Source organism: Choloepus didactylus, chromosome 3, assembly GCF_015220235.1.
Source record: "Choloepus didactylus isolate mChoDid1 chromosome 3, mChoDid1.pri, whole genome shotgun sequence".
Classification (NCBI taxonomy): domain Eukaryota; kingdom Metazoa; phylum Chordata; class Mammalia; order Pilosa; family Megalonychidae; genus Choloepus; species Choloepus didactylus.
The window spans coordinates 88678179-88694080 of record NC_051309.1 but is presented as its reverse complement, the minus strand read 5'-3'; the positions used below and the strand labels follow the sequence as shown (position 1 = coordinate 88694080).

At 39.6% G+C, this 15902-nt stretch overlaps 1 protein-coding gene, 1 non-coding gene and 1 pseudogene across 2 annotated transcripts in view; 1 reads left to right on the top strand and 2 right to left on the bottom strand.

Annotated features, from left to right (window-relative positions):
• Window positions 1–15902, top strand: part of SCD5 (stearoyl-CoA desaturase 5) — a 198787-nt gene that overhangs the window by 81111 nt on the left and 101774 nt on the right. The gene's annotated exons all lie outside the window — the stretch shown is intronic.
• LOC119529053 lies at window positions 5203–6419 on the bottom strand (annotated as a pseudogene).
• Window positions 6394–6496, bottom strand: LOC119530670. Its single transcript, XR_005216066.1, has one exon. It is a non-coding gene; the product is annotated as a U6 spliceosomal RNA (small nuclear RNA).

Genomic DNA, 15902 nt, shown 5'->3' with positions numbered 1-15902 from the left:
TTTCCACCAGCTCTCTGAAGTGAACTGTGGTGGGTGAGGAGAGCTGGAGCTAGAGCTGGAGCTGGAGCTGGAGCACATGTGTATTCAAGAGAGAATCTGCAGGCTTTTTATAATCTAATCCCAGAAGTGAGACACCATCACTTCTGTAGTCTGTTCATTTTGGGGTAATGTCCTGAGTTTAATTTTAGATGTGTTAAGCTTGAGATCTCTATTAGAGCTATAAATAGAGATGCTAAATTGCAGTTGGAGATATATATATATATATATATATATATATATATATTTGAAATATATATATATTTCAGTCCACTATAATCCATATCCCACAATGCTTTCATATCTGTCATTCTAAATCTGATTATTTGAAATTCTGTAGTAGTACAGAATTTCAAATAATATATATTTGAAATTTGGAGAGAGGTCTGTGTTAGAGATATAAATTTGGGAAGCATTAGAGCACAAAAATGTTATTGAGAGCCATTGAGATTTGATGAGACCACACAGGAATGAGTGTAGATAGGAAAGAGAAGAGGTTCAATAACTGAGTCATAGCACTCCAACATTAAGAGGACAGGGAGAAGAGAAAGAACCCACACAAAAAAAAAAAAGAATGAGAAGGAAAAAACCAGGAGAGTGTGGTACCATGAAGCTTAGTGAAGAAAGTGACTAAGGAAGAAAAAGTGAAAAACTCAAAAGCTGCGGATACTTGAGATGAAGCCTGAGAATGGATGATCTGATTGAGCAAAATGAAAATCACAGGTGACCTGGATAAGAGCAGTTTTGATTGGAGAGGAAAACACGGTGAGGACAAAAACCTCACTGAATAGGTTTAAAAGAGAATGAGAGAAAAGCTAGTTATCAAATTTATTTGGAAAGGGAAGATGCCTCGAATTGCTAAAGACACTCTAAAAAAGAAAAACGAAGTGGGAGGACTTACACTCCCTGACTTTGAAGCTTATTATAAAGCCACAGTTGCCAAAACAGCATGGTACTGGCACAAAGATAGACATACAGATCAATGGAATCGAATTGAGAATTCAGAGATAGACCCTCAGATCTATGGCCGACTGATCTTTGATAAGGCCCCCAAAGTCACTGAACTGAGCCATAATGGTCTTTTCATCAAATGGGGCTGGGAGAGTTGGATATCCATATCCAAAAGAATGAAAGAGGACCCCTACCTCACCCCCTACACAAAAATTAACTCAAAATGGACCAAAGATCTCAATATAAAAGAAAGTACCATAAAACTCCTAGAAGATAATGTAGGAAAACATCTTCAAGACCTTGTATTAGGCGGCCACTTCCTAGACTTTACACCCAAAGCACAAGCAACAAAAGAGAAACTAGATAAATGGGAACTCCTCAAGCTTAGAAGTTTCTGCACCTCAAAGGAATTTCTCAAAAAGGTAAAGAGGCAGCCAACTCAATGGGAAAAAATTTTTGGAAACCATGTATCTGACAAAAGACTGATATCTTGCATATACAAAGAAATCCTACAACTCAATGACAATAGTACAGACAGCCCAATTATAAAATGGGCAAAAGATATGAAAAGACAGTTCTCTGAAGAGGAAATACAAATGGCCAAGAAACACATGAAAAAATGTTCAGCTTCACTAGCTATTAGAGAGATGCAAATTAAGACCACAATGAGATACCATCTAACACCGGTTAGAATGGCTGCCATTAAACAAACAGGAAACTACAAATGCTGGAGGGGATGTGGAGAAATTGGAACTCTTATTCACTGTTGGTGGGACTGTATAATGGTTCAGCCACTCTGGAAGTCAGTCTGGCAGTTCCTTAGAAAACTAGATATAGAGCTACCATTCGATCCAGCGATTGCACTTCTCGGTATATACCCGGAAGATCGGAAAGCAGTGACACGAACAGATATCTGCACGCCAATGTTCATAGCAGCATTATTCACAATTGCCAAGAGATGGAAACAACCCAAATGTCCTTCAACAGATGAGTGGATAAATAAAATGTGGTATATACACACGATGGAATACTACACGGCAGTAAGAAGGAACGATCTTGTGAAACATATGACAACATGGATGAACCTCGAAGACATAATGCTGAGCAAAATAAGCCAGGCACAAAAAGAGAAATATTATATGCTACCACTAATGTGAACTTTGAAAAATGTAAAACAAATGGTTTATAATGTAGAATGTAGGGGAACTAGCAGTAGAGAGCAATTAAGGAAGGGGGAACAATAATCCAAGAAGAACAGATAAGCTATTTAACATTCTGGGGATGCCCAGAAATGACTATGGTCTGTTAAGTTCTGATGGATATAGTAGGAACAAGTTCACAGAAATGTTGCTATATTAGGTAACTTTCTTGGGGTAAAGTAGGAACATGTTGGAAGTTAAGCAATTATCTTAGGTTAGTTGTCTTTTTCTTACTCCCTTGTTATGGTCTCTTTGAAATGTGCTTTTATTGTATGTTTGTTTTCTTTTTAACTTTTTTTTTCATACAGTTGATTTAAAAAAGAAGGGAAAGTTAAAAAAAAAAAGAAAGAAAGAAAGAAAAACAAGAAAAAAAAAAAAGATGTAGTGCTCCCTTGAGGAGCCTGTGGAGAATGCAGGGGTATTCGCCTACCCCACCTCCATGGTTGCTAACATGACCACAGACATAGGGGACTGGTGGTTTGATGGGTTGAGCCCTCTACCATAACTTTTACCCTTGGGAAGACGGTTGCTGCAAAGGAGAGGCTAGGCCTCCCTATATTTGTGCCTAAGAGTCTCCTCCTGAATGCCTCTTTGTTGCTCAGATGTGGCCCTCTCTCTCTGGCTAAGCCAACTTGAAAGGTGAAATCACTGCCCTCCCCCCTACGTGGGATCAGACACCCAGGGGAGTGAATCTCCCTGGCAACGTAGAATATGACTCCCGGGGAGGAATGTAGACCCGGCATCGTGGGACGGAGAACATCTTCTTGACCAAAAGGGGGATGTGAAAGGAAATGACATAAGCTTCAGTGGCAGAGAGATTCCAAAACGAGCCGAGCGGTCACTCTGATGGGCACTCTTATGCACACTTTAGACAACCCTTTTTAGGTTCTAAAGAATTGGGGTAGCTGGTGGTGGATACCTGAAACTATCAAACTACAACCCAGAACCCATGAATCTCGAAGACAGTTGTATAAAAATGTAGCTTATGAGGGGTGACAATGGGATTGGGAAAGCCATAAGGACCACACTCCACTTTTTCTAGTTTATGGATGGATGAGTAGAAAAATAGGGGAAGGAAACAAACAGACAAAGGTACCCAGTGTTCTTTTTTACTTCAATTGCTCTTTTTCACTCTAATTATTATTCTTGTTATTTTTGTGTGTGTGCTAATGAAGGTGTCAGGGATTGATTTAGGTGATGAATGTACAACTATGTAATGGTACTGTAAACAATCGAAAGTACGATTTGTTTTGTATGACTGCGTGGTATGTGAATATATCTCAATAAAATGATGATTAAAAAAAAAAAGAATGAGAAGAGAAGAAATATGATCAGCAATTAGGAACAACTCAATCAGTGAGTTTTGCTGCAAAGGGGAGCAGGAAAATGGAATAGGATTTATGGGGAAGTGGGGCCAAAGAGTTTTTTTCTTTCTTTTAAAATTTTTTTTTAATTAAAGAAGTTGTAGGTTTACAGAAAATCATGTAAAAATACAGTGTTCCCATATGCCCTCTATTGTTAACAGTTTGCATTGGTGTGGTACCTTTGTTACAATTGATGAAAGAATATTAAATTTGTACTATTAGTTACACTCTATATTTTACATTACAGTGTATTTTTTCCCATATACTCCTGTTATTAACAAGTTGCATTAGTGTGGGACATTTGCTATGATTCATGAAAGAACATTCTTATAACTGTGCTATTAATGATAGTCCATAGTTTACACTAGGGTACCTATGCTATACATGCAGTCCTATGTTTTATCCTTTAATATTTATTCTAGTAACATATATGGGACCTCAAACTTCTCCCCTTTCACCACATTCATGTATATAATTCAGTGCTGTTAATTACACTCACAATATTGTGCTACATCACCACCATCCATTACCCAAACTTTACCATCAACCTAAATAGAAATTCTGTACTAATTAAGCATTACCTCCCTCTTCCCTACCCTCAATCCAGCCCCTGGTAACGTATATTCTAGATTCTAACTCTATGAGTTTGCTTATTCTAATTATTTCATATCATTGATACCATACAATATTTTTCCTTTTGTGTCTGTCTTATTTCACTCTGCTTGATGTCTTCAAGGTTCATCCATGTTGTCACATGTATCAGGACTTCATTTCTTTTTACAGATGAATAATACACCATTGTATATGTGTATATATATATATAGTATATGTATAGTATATATATGGTGTATTATATATATAATATATATTATACATACACACACACACCACATTTTATTTATCCATTCGTCAGTTGGTGGACACTTGAGTTGTTTCCATCTTTTAGCAATTGTGAATAATGCCACTATGAACATTGATGTGCAAATATCTGTTCGCGTCCCTGCTTTCAACTCTTCTGAGTATATAGTGGAGGAATTGCCAGGCCATATGGTAGTTCTGTACTTAGCTTTCTGAGAAACTGCCAAACTATTCCACAGCGGCTGCACCATTTTACATTCCTACCAGCAATGAATAAGTGTTCCTGTTTCTCTGCATCTTTTCCAACAGTTGTAGTTTTCTGTTTTTTTTTTTTTTTTAATGGTAGCATTCTAGTGGGTGAAAAATGGTTTTTCGTACTTTTTTTTCAAATTAAATATTTTATTAACATGGTAGTTGTGTTTTAAACATGTGCACACACACTCACACACTCAGAATGATCTGACTGGGGAAAAAGCCTAAATATGTTTAAGTGGAAAATGGAAAATAAAAAAAAAATTTCTGTAGGTTTTTATTACTGTAGGCAATCAGGTCCACATCCCTTACAAAGCTATTGCCAAATCTGTCCAAGGAAGCAGAATTTGAGAGGGGAAGAAAAAATCTTGGGCAAAAATTCGACAGTGGCATAGCAGAACTTTCAATATGAGAAAGCTGACATAGTGTGGACTTCTGCTGTGATTTTTTTCTTTGCAAAATATGGGGTGAGGTTTGTCAATGAGCAGAAAATAAGAGAAGGTGGTATGAAATAGGCTTGGCTTTTGCAATCAGTTTTCCTCTCAGTATTGTGCAGGGTCTTTCTCTGGAACCAGTTTCAGAACTTTTTCAATTGCAGTGGTCTTACCCTCATCTCAAAGTAAAACAACCCATCTGAGGGAAGTCTTTAAAGGTCTCAAGGCAGATGGTTCCTACTGTCCTTAAATGACCAATGCATATTTGATCTTGTTTCACAAAACGGTGTTGAATCTTACTTTTTTCTCCTGATTTTTTATCTACTAAGCAGGTTAAGGTGGTTATTTTGACTTCCTCAATACAGGTATGAATATGCAGCACCGCATTATAACCTGGGCAGATGATGGACTTGTGCTCAATAATCACTATCTGGGCATCAAATGTGTGCCCAGAATGACAAAGGTTATTAGGATCACAAAGTATGAATCCTAGAAGGATCTCCTCTTCTTCATTTCCTTCAGTCTGATTTTGAGGTTTTCACCTGGGGCTACAGAATCAGTTTCTACACCATCAGAAAGGATTCCAAGAACTTCCACATTGTGCTTGTTTGGCATCATCACCAGCTTCTGGCCTTTAGAAATAGATCCTGATTCCAGCTCTCCTAGAACCACAGTGCCCATGTCCTTGTACTTATCCACAATTTGCAACCTGATTGATCCATCACCTATCTACCGAAGTTTGGCAGATTATCCAGATATCGAAGAAATGGCAATCCACTGTACCAAGGACAAAAATCTGATTACTCTTTAAGATTTTTTCCAGTCAGTCCTGAGCAGGGCATAAAGTGAATGTTCTTTTTGGGATTGAAGCCAACTTTTTTCAGAAATGGCACTAGTTTTACATTCCTTGTATCTCTTATTGCTCCAATTTACTGTTGGATCATCCAGCTTATTAATAAACACAATTAAGTGCTTTACATCTGCTATCTTTGCCAACATTGCATGGTCTCTTGTCTGTCCTTTTTCAAATCTGGTTTCAAACTCTCCTTTCCTGGCAGAGATTACCAGTACAGCCAGATCAGCTTGAGAAGCACCACCAATCATGTTTGAGACAAAACTTTTGTGACCAGAGGCATGTGGAATTGTGAAATGCTTCTTTTCTGTTTCCAAATAGGCACAACTCACTTCTACTGTTTACCCTTATCTTGTTCTTCCTGATTTGTGTCTAAGGCCCAAGACAAATACCACCGAAAGGCAGCCACTGTTAATATTCCATTCCATTCTTTCATTCCAGTGTTTAAAAAATTCGCTTCACGAATTTGCATTTCATCCTTGTACAGGGGCCACGCTAATCTTCTCTGTATTGTTCCAATTTTAGTATATGTGCTGCTGAAGCAAGCACTCTCATTGTAGTTTTGATCTGTATTTCCCTAATAGCTAGTGATGTTCAGCAACTTTTAATGTGCTTTTTAGCCATTTGTATATCCTCTTTGGAGAGATGTCTAGTCAAGTCTCTTTTCCATTTTTAAATTGGGTTTTTTGTTTTTTTATTGTTGAGTTGTACGATTTCTTTATATGTTCTAGGTATTAAACCCTTATCAGATATGTGGTTTCCAAATATTTTCTCCCATTAAGAAGGTTGTCTTTTCACTTTCTTGATAAAGTCCTTTGATGCACAAAAGTTTTTAATTTTGATGAGGTCCCATTTATCTACTCTTTTTTCTTTTGTTGCTTGTGCTTTGGGTGTAAGGTCTAAGAAACCATTGTCTAACACAAAGTCCTGAAGATGCTTCCCTACGTTTTCTTCTAGGAGTTTTACAGTTTGGGTTCTTATATTTAGGTCTTTGATCCATTTTGAGTTCATTTTTGTATATGGTATTATATATGTATATTCTTTTGCATTTGGATATCCAGTTCTCCCAGGACCACTAGTTGGAGAGATTATTCTTTCCTAGTTGAGTGGACATGGAAGCCTTGTCAAAAATCAATTGGCTGGCATCAAGGGATTGAGAATGCCTTTTTGACCAAAAGGGGGAAAAGAAAGGCAACGAAATAAGGTTTTAGTGGCTAAGAGATTTCAAATAGAGTCAAGAGGCTGAACTGGAGGTTACTTCTATGCAAGCTTCACCTAGAAATTCCAAATGACCACAATATGATAAGCCCAAGTCAACAGTAGTCCCGAAAACTTTAAAGACTACCCTGATCCCTATCTGAGACTCTGTAGAAGTTTCACTCACTACGTTTATTCTTCAGAGACTTAAATCCTTCAGAGTGTTCCTATGCCAGCTAAGTCCCCAAACCCAGAGGCAATATTCTCTTCAAAAACAAAACTAGATGTGTCCCCCTTGCTCAAAACTTGACACCCCTTTTCAATATGAACAAGTTAGGGTGGTCACTACCTGGACATCCATGAAGATCGGGGAAGTGATTAAACTAGAGGAAGGGGTAGCAACAGACAAAATGGAATTTAACAAAGGATTATGCATACTGAATCTTTATATAATTTTGTTTTTCTTAGTTGCTAGGGTATTAGAAGAGCTAGAAGGAAAGAATTGAAATGGTGGAACTGTAACTTATAGCATCCTTTGAAATTTGTTCTACGGCTACTTGTTAAATTGTAATTTGAAAGTTATACGTTTTTGTATAAATATTTCACAATAAGAAATAACTGAAACTATGGTACTATGACTTATAATAATTTTGAAAATTTCCTGTATATCTACTTGTTAAATCACACTTTGAAAGATATTACCTTTTTGTATATATATTTCATAATAAGAAAATAACTGAAACTGTGGAACTGTAACCTATAATATTTTTTGAAATTTGCTCTGTAACTACTTATTAAATTGCACTTGGAAAATTATCACTTCTATATATGTAAGTTATACTCTACAAATGAAAAATGATTTAAAAAAATCAATTGGCCATGGGTATGAGGGTCTATTTCCAAACTCTCAACTCAATTCCCTTGGTCTATATATCTCTCCATGTGCTAGTACCGGGCTGTTTTGACCACTGTAGCTTTGTAATAAGCTTTAAAGTCAGGAAGTGTGAATCCTCCAACTTTGTTCATCTTTTTCAGGATGTCTGTGGCTATTTAGGGCCCCTTTCCCTTCCAAATAAATTTGATAATTGGCTTTTCCATTTTTGCAAAGTAGGCTGTTGGAATTTTCATTGGTTTGCATTGAATCTGCAAATCATTTTGGGTAGAATTGACATCTTAATATTTTGTCCTCCAGTCCAGGATCATGGAATGTCCTTCCATTTATTTAGATATTTTGATTCCTTGTAGCAAAGTTTTGTAGTTTTCTGTATGTAAGTCCTTTACATCATTGGTTAAATTTATTCCTAGATATTTGACTTTTTTAATTGCTTTCGTCAATGGAATTTTTAAAATTTCCTCCTCAGATTGCTTATTACTAGTGTATAGAAACACTACTGATTTTTGCATGTTGATATTGTACACTGCTGAATTTGTTTATTAGCTCTACTAGCTTTGTTGTAAGGACTTTCAATATATAGAATCTAGTCATCTGTAAATAGTGAAAGTTTTACTTCTTCCTTTTCAATTCTTTATAGGAATTAAAGAATAGAGTTGTTTGTTGAAGACATGGTTCTGTTGGGTTTTACATTTACTCTTACTGAAGTTCTTCATTTTTTCACACTACTCCAAGCTACTTTCTCCCATCTTTTCCTTTCCACCTGCAGAACTCCATTTAGTAATTCTTGTAGGGCGGGTCTTTCGTTGATGAGCCCTCTCAGTTTCTCTTTATCTGTAAATATTTTAAACTCTCCCTCATTTTTGAAGGACAGTTTTGCCAGATAAAGAATTTGGGGCTGGCAGTTTTTCTCTTTCAGTACCTTATGTATATCATACCAGTGCCTTCTCACTTCCATGGCTTCTAATGAGAAATTGGCAGTTAGTCTTATTACTGTTCTCTTGTATGTGACAAATTGCTTTTCTCTTGCTGCTTTCAGAATTCTCTCTTTATCTTTGGTATTTGACATTCTGATTAGTATGTGTCTCAGAGTAGATCCACCAGGATTTATTCTGTTTGGAGTACGTTACGCTTCTTAGACATGTATAATTATGTCTTTCATAAGAGTTGGTAAATTTTTTGCTATTATTTCCTCAAATATGCTTTCTTCCTCTTTTCCCCTTTCTTCATCTTCTGAGACATCCATGACACATATGTTTGCATGCGTTGTGCTATCATTCAAATCCCTGAGACTCTGCTCAATTTTTTCTAGTATTTTCTCTGTCTGTTCTTCTGACATTATATGAGTTCTATTGTCCTGTCTTCTAGTTCACTGATTCTTTCCTCTGCCTGTTCAGATCTGCTGTTGTATGCCTTTAGTGTATTTTTAATCTCCATTATTGTGCCTTTCATCCCCATGACTCTGTTTCTTTTTATTCCTTCATATTCTTCTTTATGCTCACACATTGTCTTTTTAATATCCTTTAGCTTTATATCCATATTTTATTTCTTCTCCTTGAATTGATTTAGGAGATTTGTTTGAACTTCTTTGATTTGCTGTTCCAAATTCTGGGTGTCCTGTCAAGTTTTAATTTGTTCCCTTGACTGAGCCATCTCTTCTTGTTTCTTAGCATGGTTTGTAATTTTTTGCTGATGTCTGGGCAGCTGATTATCTGAAGTTAACTCTGAAGGTCTGTTTCTCCCTCTTGTCTAGGGTTTTATTATTGACTGGCCTTGTGTTAAGTCTCTTCTGTGATGCTTGGTCCAACTTATTCTAGCCCATGTTAACTGTTCAGATTTTCCCACTTCTTCTTCATCTGATTCTTGGCCTGATATGTGGTACAATTTTTAAGATTGCTCTTTTTTTGTGCAATTATTTCACATCTAGGAGAAAGCTTGCTTTCTTCCATTCCTTCTCCATGAATCTTATTCAGTTCTCTTAGTTTTTGTACAGAATTTTCTCCACAGCTCCTGTGATTTGCTTAAATTCTCTCCCTCATTCAGCATCTCCTTTTCCTTACACTTTTCAGTTCTGGGACCTGTCCTGTCTTACAGCAGTTCATATACCATCCTCCCCTCTTTTTTTGCTGGTAGTCCTTTAAGCTTCTGGTTTCTTCCCAGTTAGGGTGTTTCACCCAGGACCCAAATGAGGTCAATCCAGAAAGGCAGGTCAATCCAGAAAAGTACATTTTGCATTCAGGTGGTCCAGCCAACAGAAACTGGATTGAGTGTACACAGTTCTTGCCAAAAATTCTGCCACAGTGTCTCTCCCTCTCTCTCTCTCTCTCTCTCCCTCTCTCTCTCTCTCTCTCTCTCTCTTCCTCTGGGGGCCCTTTTGTATGCAACACACCTCAGTGGTTTGTGTTCTGCTCTGGGTCTATGCATGGGGTTCTGACTCACTGCTCTGAGTGGCTCTATGGTCTGCATCTGTAGGAGGAGAGACCTGGGCCATGCTGCCTCTACCTGACTTCCAAGCTGCATGGGACCGAGTTGGGGGGGGGGTGGTTCTGAACTGGTGGGTCCAGAATGGAAATTTCTTACCTGATCTTGCAGATTATTTTTCTTTTTCTTCAATTTGGCATTTGTGGAGACCTTTTCCAGTCTCTGTCATCCTCCAGATTTCTAATCAAGTGGGATTTGTCCTTTTAATTATTGATTCTGAGGGGAGACTTTGCCAGGAGATGTCTTACATTGCTATGTTGATGATGTTACTCGGTTAAAGAAATTTTTTAAATTTGTTTTTTAAAATGAGAGAAATAACACCATGTTTGTGGGTTTTGGGAATAATGTGGATACTGGGGGTATTGATGATATGGGTTCGGGGCGGGGGGGATTGAGTAATGTGTAAGATCAAGGGGATGAGACCCAGTGCCCAGGGAAGTACTGACCTTAAATGGGACTGTGGACTGACCATCTGAAGTAATGGAAAGTTGGTAGAGTTTACAGGTACAGGAGAGTGGGTAGATGGGGTGGAGCCTGAGGAAGTCCCGATATTCTCAAAGAAATAGAAAGCAAAGTTTTCTGCTGAGGGGGGCAGTGGGGGAGATGTGGTGCTGGTGGTGGGTGATTGGAGCAGGATGAACTAACTGTCCAGGAGAGAGAAATAACATATTGACTGGGGATACGTAAATATGGTTGCTGGGTAGTATTAAAGCCCAACTGAGGTTAGTTGTCATGATTTTAAAGTGATACCAACAGCATGGTTATGTATTTTTGTCTAGCTAAGTTAGTTGCATGAGTACTAGATCAGGGTACATGGAAAGACAGACTCAGTCCCTGATTTCCTGGAGATTTTGCTTTAGGTGTAAAGTTTATCAAAACTTTCTGCAACTTCTGACATCAACTGTATGGTTGTCAAAAACACCAACTGCAAATACTGCAGTAACTCAATCAATTCAATTCTGACTCTAACTACCCAGAGTTAGGCCACACTCCACAGGTTAAGGGCAATCCTCCATAAGATTGTCCTTCAGGCACCAGTTGTAAGTTCAGAGGCCCAGGCCACCAGCACTTCTGACCAACTGGCTACAAATTCGGGGGTTCCTTGAACCCCCTCAGGTTTGATAATTTGCTAGAATGACTCAAAGAACCTACTGAAAGCACTATGCTTACAATTACAGCTTTATTACAATAAAAAGATACAAATAAGAAGCCAAAAGAAAAGATGCATAGGGCAAGGTTTGATAGTGTCTTAAATACAAGCTACTATGTCCTCTCCATATGGAATCAGAACAAGTCATGCTCCCAGCACAGAAACGTATCTTCTCATCCTGGAAGCTCACTGGAGGCTTCAAGTTTCTCGAGTTTATATAGGGCCTCATTACACAGTCTTGATTGGGATTGAACTCAATCTGCAGCCCCCCTCCCCTCCTAGAGGATGGGGATATGGGCTAATATGGGCTGATGTGGGCTGAAACAGGTTGAAGTGATGTGGTTGAGTGTTTCAAGAGTGGCCAGCTCTCAAGATGGCTGTACAGGGTGACTGACTCCCATCTTGTAACTATCAGGTGTGGTCTTAGGCCCACCATAAAGAACAAAAGACACCCCTATCACAGAAAATTCCAGAGATTCAGAGGTTGCTTCCCTAGGAACTCAGGACAAAGACCAGCCAAGTTTTTTCATCATACTACAGGACACCCCCTGGTCTTTGGCCAGAGTTCCTTTATCTCATCCAGTCATTAATAATCACTTCAGGCCATATTTATATGGTATGACCAAAATGTCTCCCAGGGCGAGCTACTCAGGTTTGCAGGCTTCCATTCAACCTTGTCAGGTTCCAGTCATGAAAGTGGTCTTGGCAAACATACAGCGTCACCCTTCCAGGCATCTGGTATAATGGTGCTAAAAGACTGTTCTCTTGCTCTGAGCCTCTCTTGGGCAATAACATAATATTGGATTTCCCCCATTGCATAACCCGTTTATTCATTCCTTTATCTCAGCTATTATTTCTCCTTCTTTCCAGAAGGGAAGATGGCGTTATATTAACAATTCATTAATTAAAATTGTGGTGATTTGCCATAGGGAAAACACAGAGAGCAAGAGAGCATCTAACAGGGGTGCCTGGCCTAGCCTGAGTATTTGAAGTGAGCTGGATCTATATTGAATGAGGTCCTGGAAAAGACCCAGACTCCTGCCTTATTTTTTGTTTGAATTACAAATAGTATGGTGCTATCGCAGAGTAGTAAGAAGTAGTAAGAAGAGCGCGGCTTCTTTTTTTATTTAAAACAGTTTAATTGAAGAATGCTTCTTAATAATTTTGTTTCTTAGTGCTCTGCTGTGACTTTTTGTTATTAATGTCACAATAGCTGTAAGTCAAGCAGGAATTTTGCCCAAGACTTTTAGAGAAATCTAAATGGACCTAACTGAAGGCAGGAAGGAAGTTTGATAAAATGGGGCAGTACATGTAAAATGCATGGAACATATCTCTCTCCTGTTCCATTCCCTTTCCGTTGAATCTTCCTAGAAGCTGTGGGCAGTTGCTTAAAGGTTCATTCCATGGGATGAGAGAATGTGTCTCCCTGCAGCCCATGCACAGCTCAATGGAAGGTGGCTTAGTGGAAGAAGGTAGGATTGGCAAAGAGGGGCTGTTGGTTTATGTAAGAATGATAAAAAAGTAGAAGGTTTCAATAGTCAAGAGGAACCCTTTGCTTCTCAATCCATAGTCTCCAAGACCTTGTGAAAATGTTCCAGTTTCCAGTGAATTGTTTCCAGTCTTCCAAATCCCATCCATTGAACGGAAGGCTTCAGGTCTAATTGAAATTCTTTGTAGCACCATTTCATGAGATGAATGGACATAGAGATTCCTTGTCAGGTATTCTCTCGATCTGATCTGGCCGGTCAGCTAAATACCCTAGGACTTTGGACCAGCATCATTAGCACCTCCTGGGAGTTAGACCTACCAGTTAGAATCTCTGGGGGTGGAGCCAGTATCTGCATATTAACAAGGTCTGCTGGCATTGAAGTTTGAGAATCACTGACCTAAAATACTGTTGATCATGTCATCCTAGTCCATTGTTTTCAACTTATTTCTTAAATTAGAGCAGAAGTAAATTACTCCTACAGCTCCTGATGAAACCAGAGAAAGCGTGGAGAAGCAAAGGACCACTAGGTTTAAAGAGCTTTCCTGAGAAATTGGAACAGGCTTCTTCAACTTCAGCACTATTGACATATTGGGCTGGATAATTCTTTGTTGTGGGGACTGTCGTGTGCTTTGTAGGATGTTTAGCAGCATTCCAGGACAGCCAAAAATGTCTCAAGACATTGCCTAATGTCTCTGGGAGGTGGGGGTGGGGGGTGGGGGTGCAGGGAAGGCAAAATCACCCATCTCACTCTACGCCCACCCCCACCCCCCATTGAGAAACACTGGCTCAGAATGATGAAAAGTGTGAGTGTCTTCCTCCTCGTAGGAGTTACTAGGCAGAGGCAGGGGAGTGGTTTTCATACCACTGGGAATGGTGGGTGCCAGTACTGGGTGCTTACTGCTGGCATTTTGCACGCATTACCTCTTCTAATCTTTTTGACAAGCCCATCGGGCAGGTACTATTGTACTTGCTTTGTGGAGGAAGAAACCAAGATTTAGAAAAATTGTCACACTGATGAGTGATTACCAGGGCTTCAAGCCCAGGTTCTTTTTCACCATTATGCTATATTGTTTATCACAGCCACGTGCATTTGTAGCTTCCATGCGTCTGTGTGTCTGAAGGCCTATCACAATCTATCATCAGAATCAGAGAAGGACCGGAGAGGGGGAATAGTTAGTTATTTACTTGCCATAGCCCAGAATTGACTTTAAAGACACTTGAGCTGGCCGGAAAACGGACATCAAAGCCCCGTGTCTTCCCACACGGCCCCCCAGGCATTGCTCTGTCCCCAAGAGCTTGCACAGGCTGTTTGCTTCCCCACGCCTCACCGCCTCCCCTTGGTGGAAGGCTGTTCTGTGCATGTCCTCCCTCTGGGTTTTTCTGCAGCTGGAGCCCACCCCTGGTGCCTGGACATCAAAGGCTCAGCCACCAAGGCCTGCAACTTGCACCATCAAAGGGGCGAGTGGGCGTGGGCGCACAAACAGGACCCAGAGTTCACAGGAAAGTTCACGGCCTGGTCAATCCCGATCACTAGGTTCCTTTCTGGGACCTTGGGAGTGCCTGGGGAACTCCGCGGAGGGTCAGTGTCTGGCGGTGGGGTGGGTTGGAGAGAGCAGAGTGCTCTCTGAGCCTCGGTTTCTCCATTTGTAGATTGAGGGGGCGATACCAGATTGGCTCTCAGAGAGGCTGTATTATATTTATATCGCAGCGGTTTCTCAACCCTGGTTGTGCATCATAATCATCTGTGAAGAGAGATGCCCGCCCTCCCGGCCCCCGTCTCAGATTCACTTGGCTTGGATGCCGCCTCAGCATCAGCACAAGGTGCTTGGTGATTCCAAACCACGGCTGAGAACCTCTGCACTACCGCAGAAGCTTTGCTTCTGGATTGATCAGGTGTTTGAGCCCAGCTGTATCACTATGAGGCCCCAGGGTGGTTACTTAACGTCTCTGGGCCTCAGTTTTGCACTTCCCTAAAATGGGGATTATGATATCTTCTTCATGGGATTAAAACAATTAGCTTAGGTTTTTAGGTAAAGTGGCAGGTCCATGTCAGGCATTCAGTGAGTGCAAGCTCCCTCCTCCAGCAGAATGTCAGGAGGGAAGCTGGAGTTTTACTGTTCATTGGTTTAAGAAATCATGGAACCACCTTCCTTTTTGCACTCGGTTCCCAATTATTGATTCACTTCATGAGTCAAATTATTTCATTTACCTTTATCTTTTCACTCTTGCAATAGGGGTTTTAATGCCCTTATATGTGCAGAGTTTTTGGAGATGGATAAAAGATGTTATTGTAAGAATTAGGAGTTATTCCAAAATATTAACAGAGATTAATTTGGGGTGGAGAAGTAGTGATTATTTGTTCCCCTCCACTTTCTACTCTGCTGCATTTTCTAAATACTTGAAGCCTTTTTTTTTTAAAGTTTATTTTGAAATAAATTCAAAGTTATAGGAACAGTTCCAAAAACAATACAAACCCCATACACAGAACTCCAGCATACCCTAAACCCCCTCCCCCGATACCCCATCCACCAACTTTAACATCCTGTCACACCACCATTTCTTTCTTTCCCTCCCTCCCTCCCTATCATCCATCATCTATTGCTCTGTCTTCTGAACATGAGAGCAAGCTGCACACATCCTTGAACAAACACTATAATTCACATATACATTTCCCATGAACAAGAACATTCTTTTATGCAATCCCATTAAGCGTAGCTAAGAAGTTCAAGAAATACTTGAAGCCTTT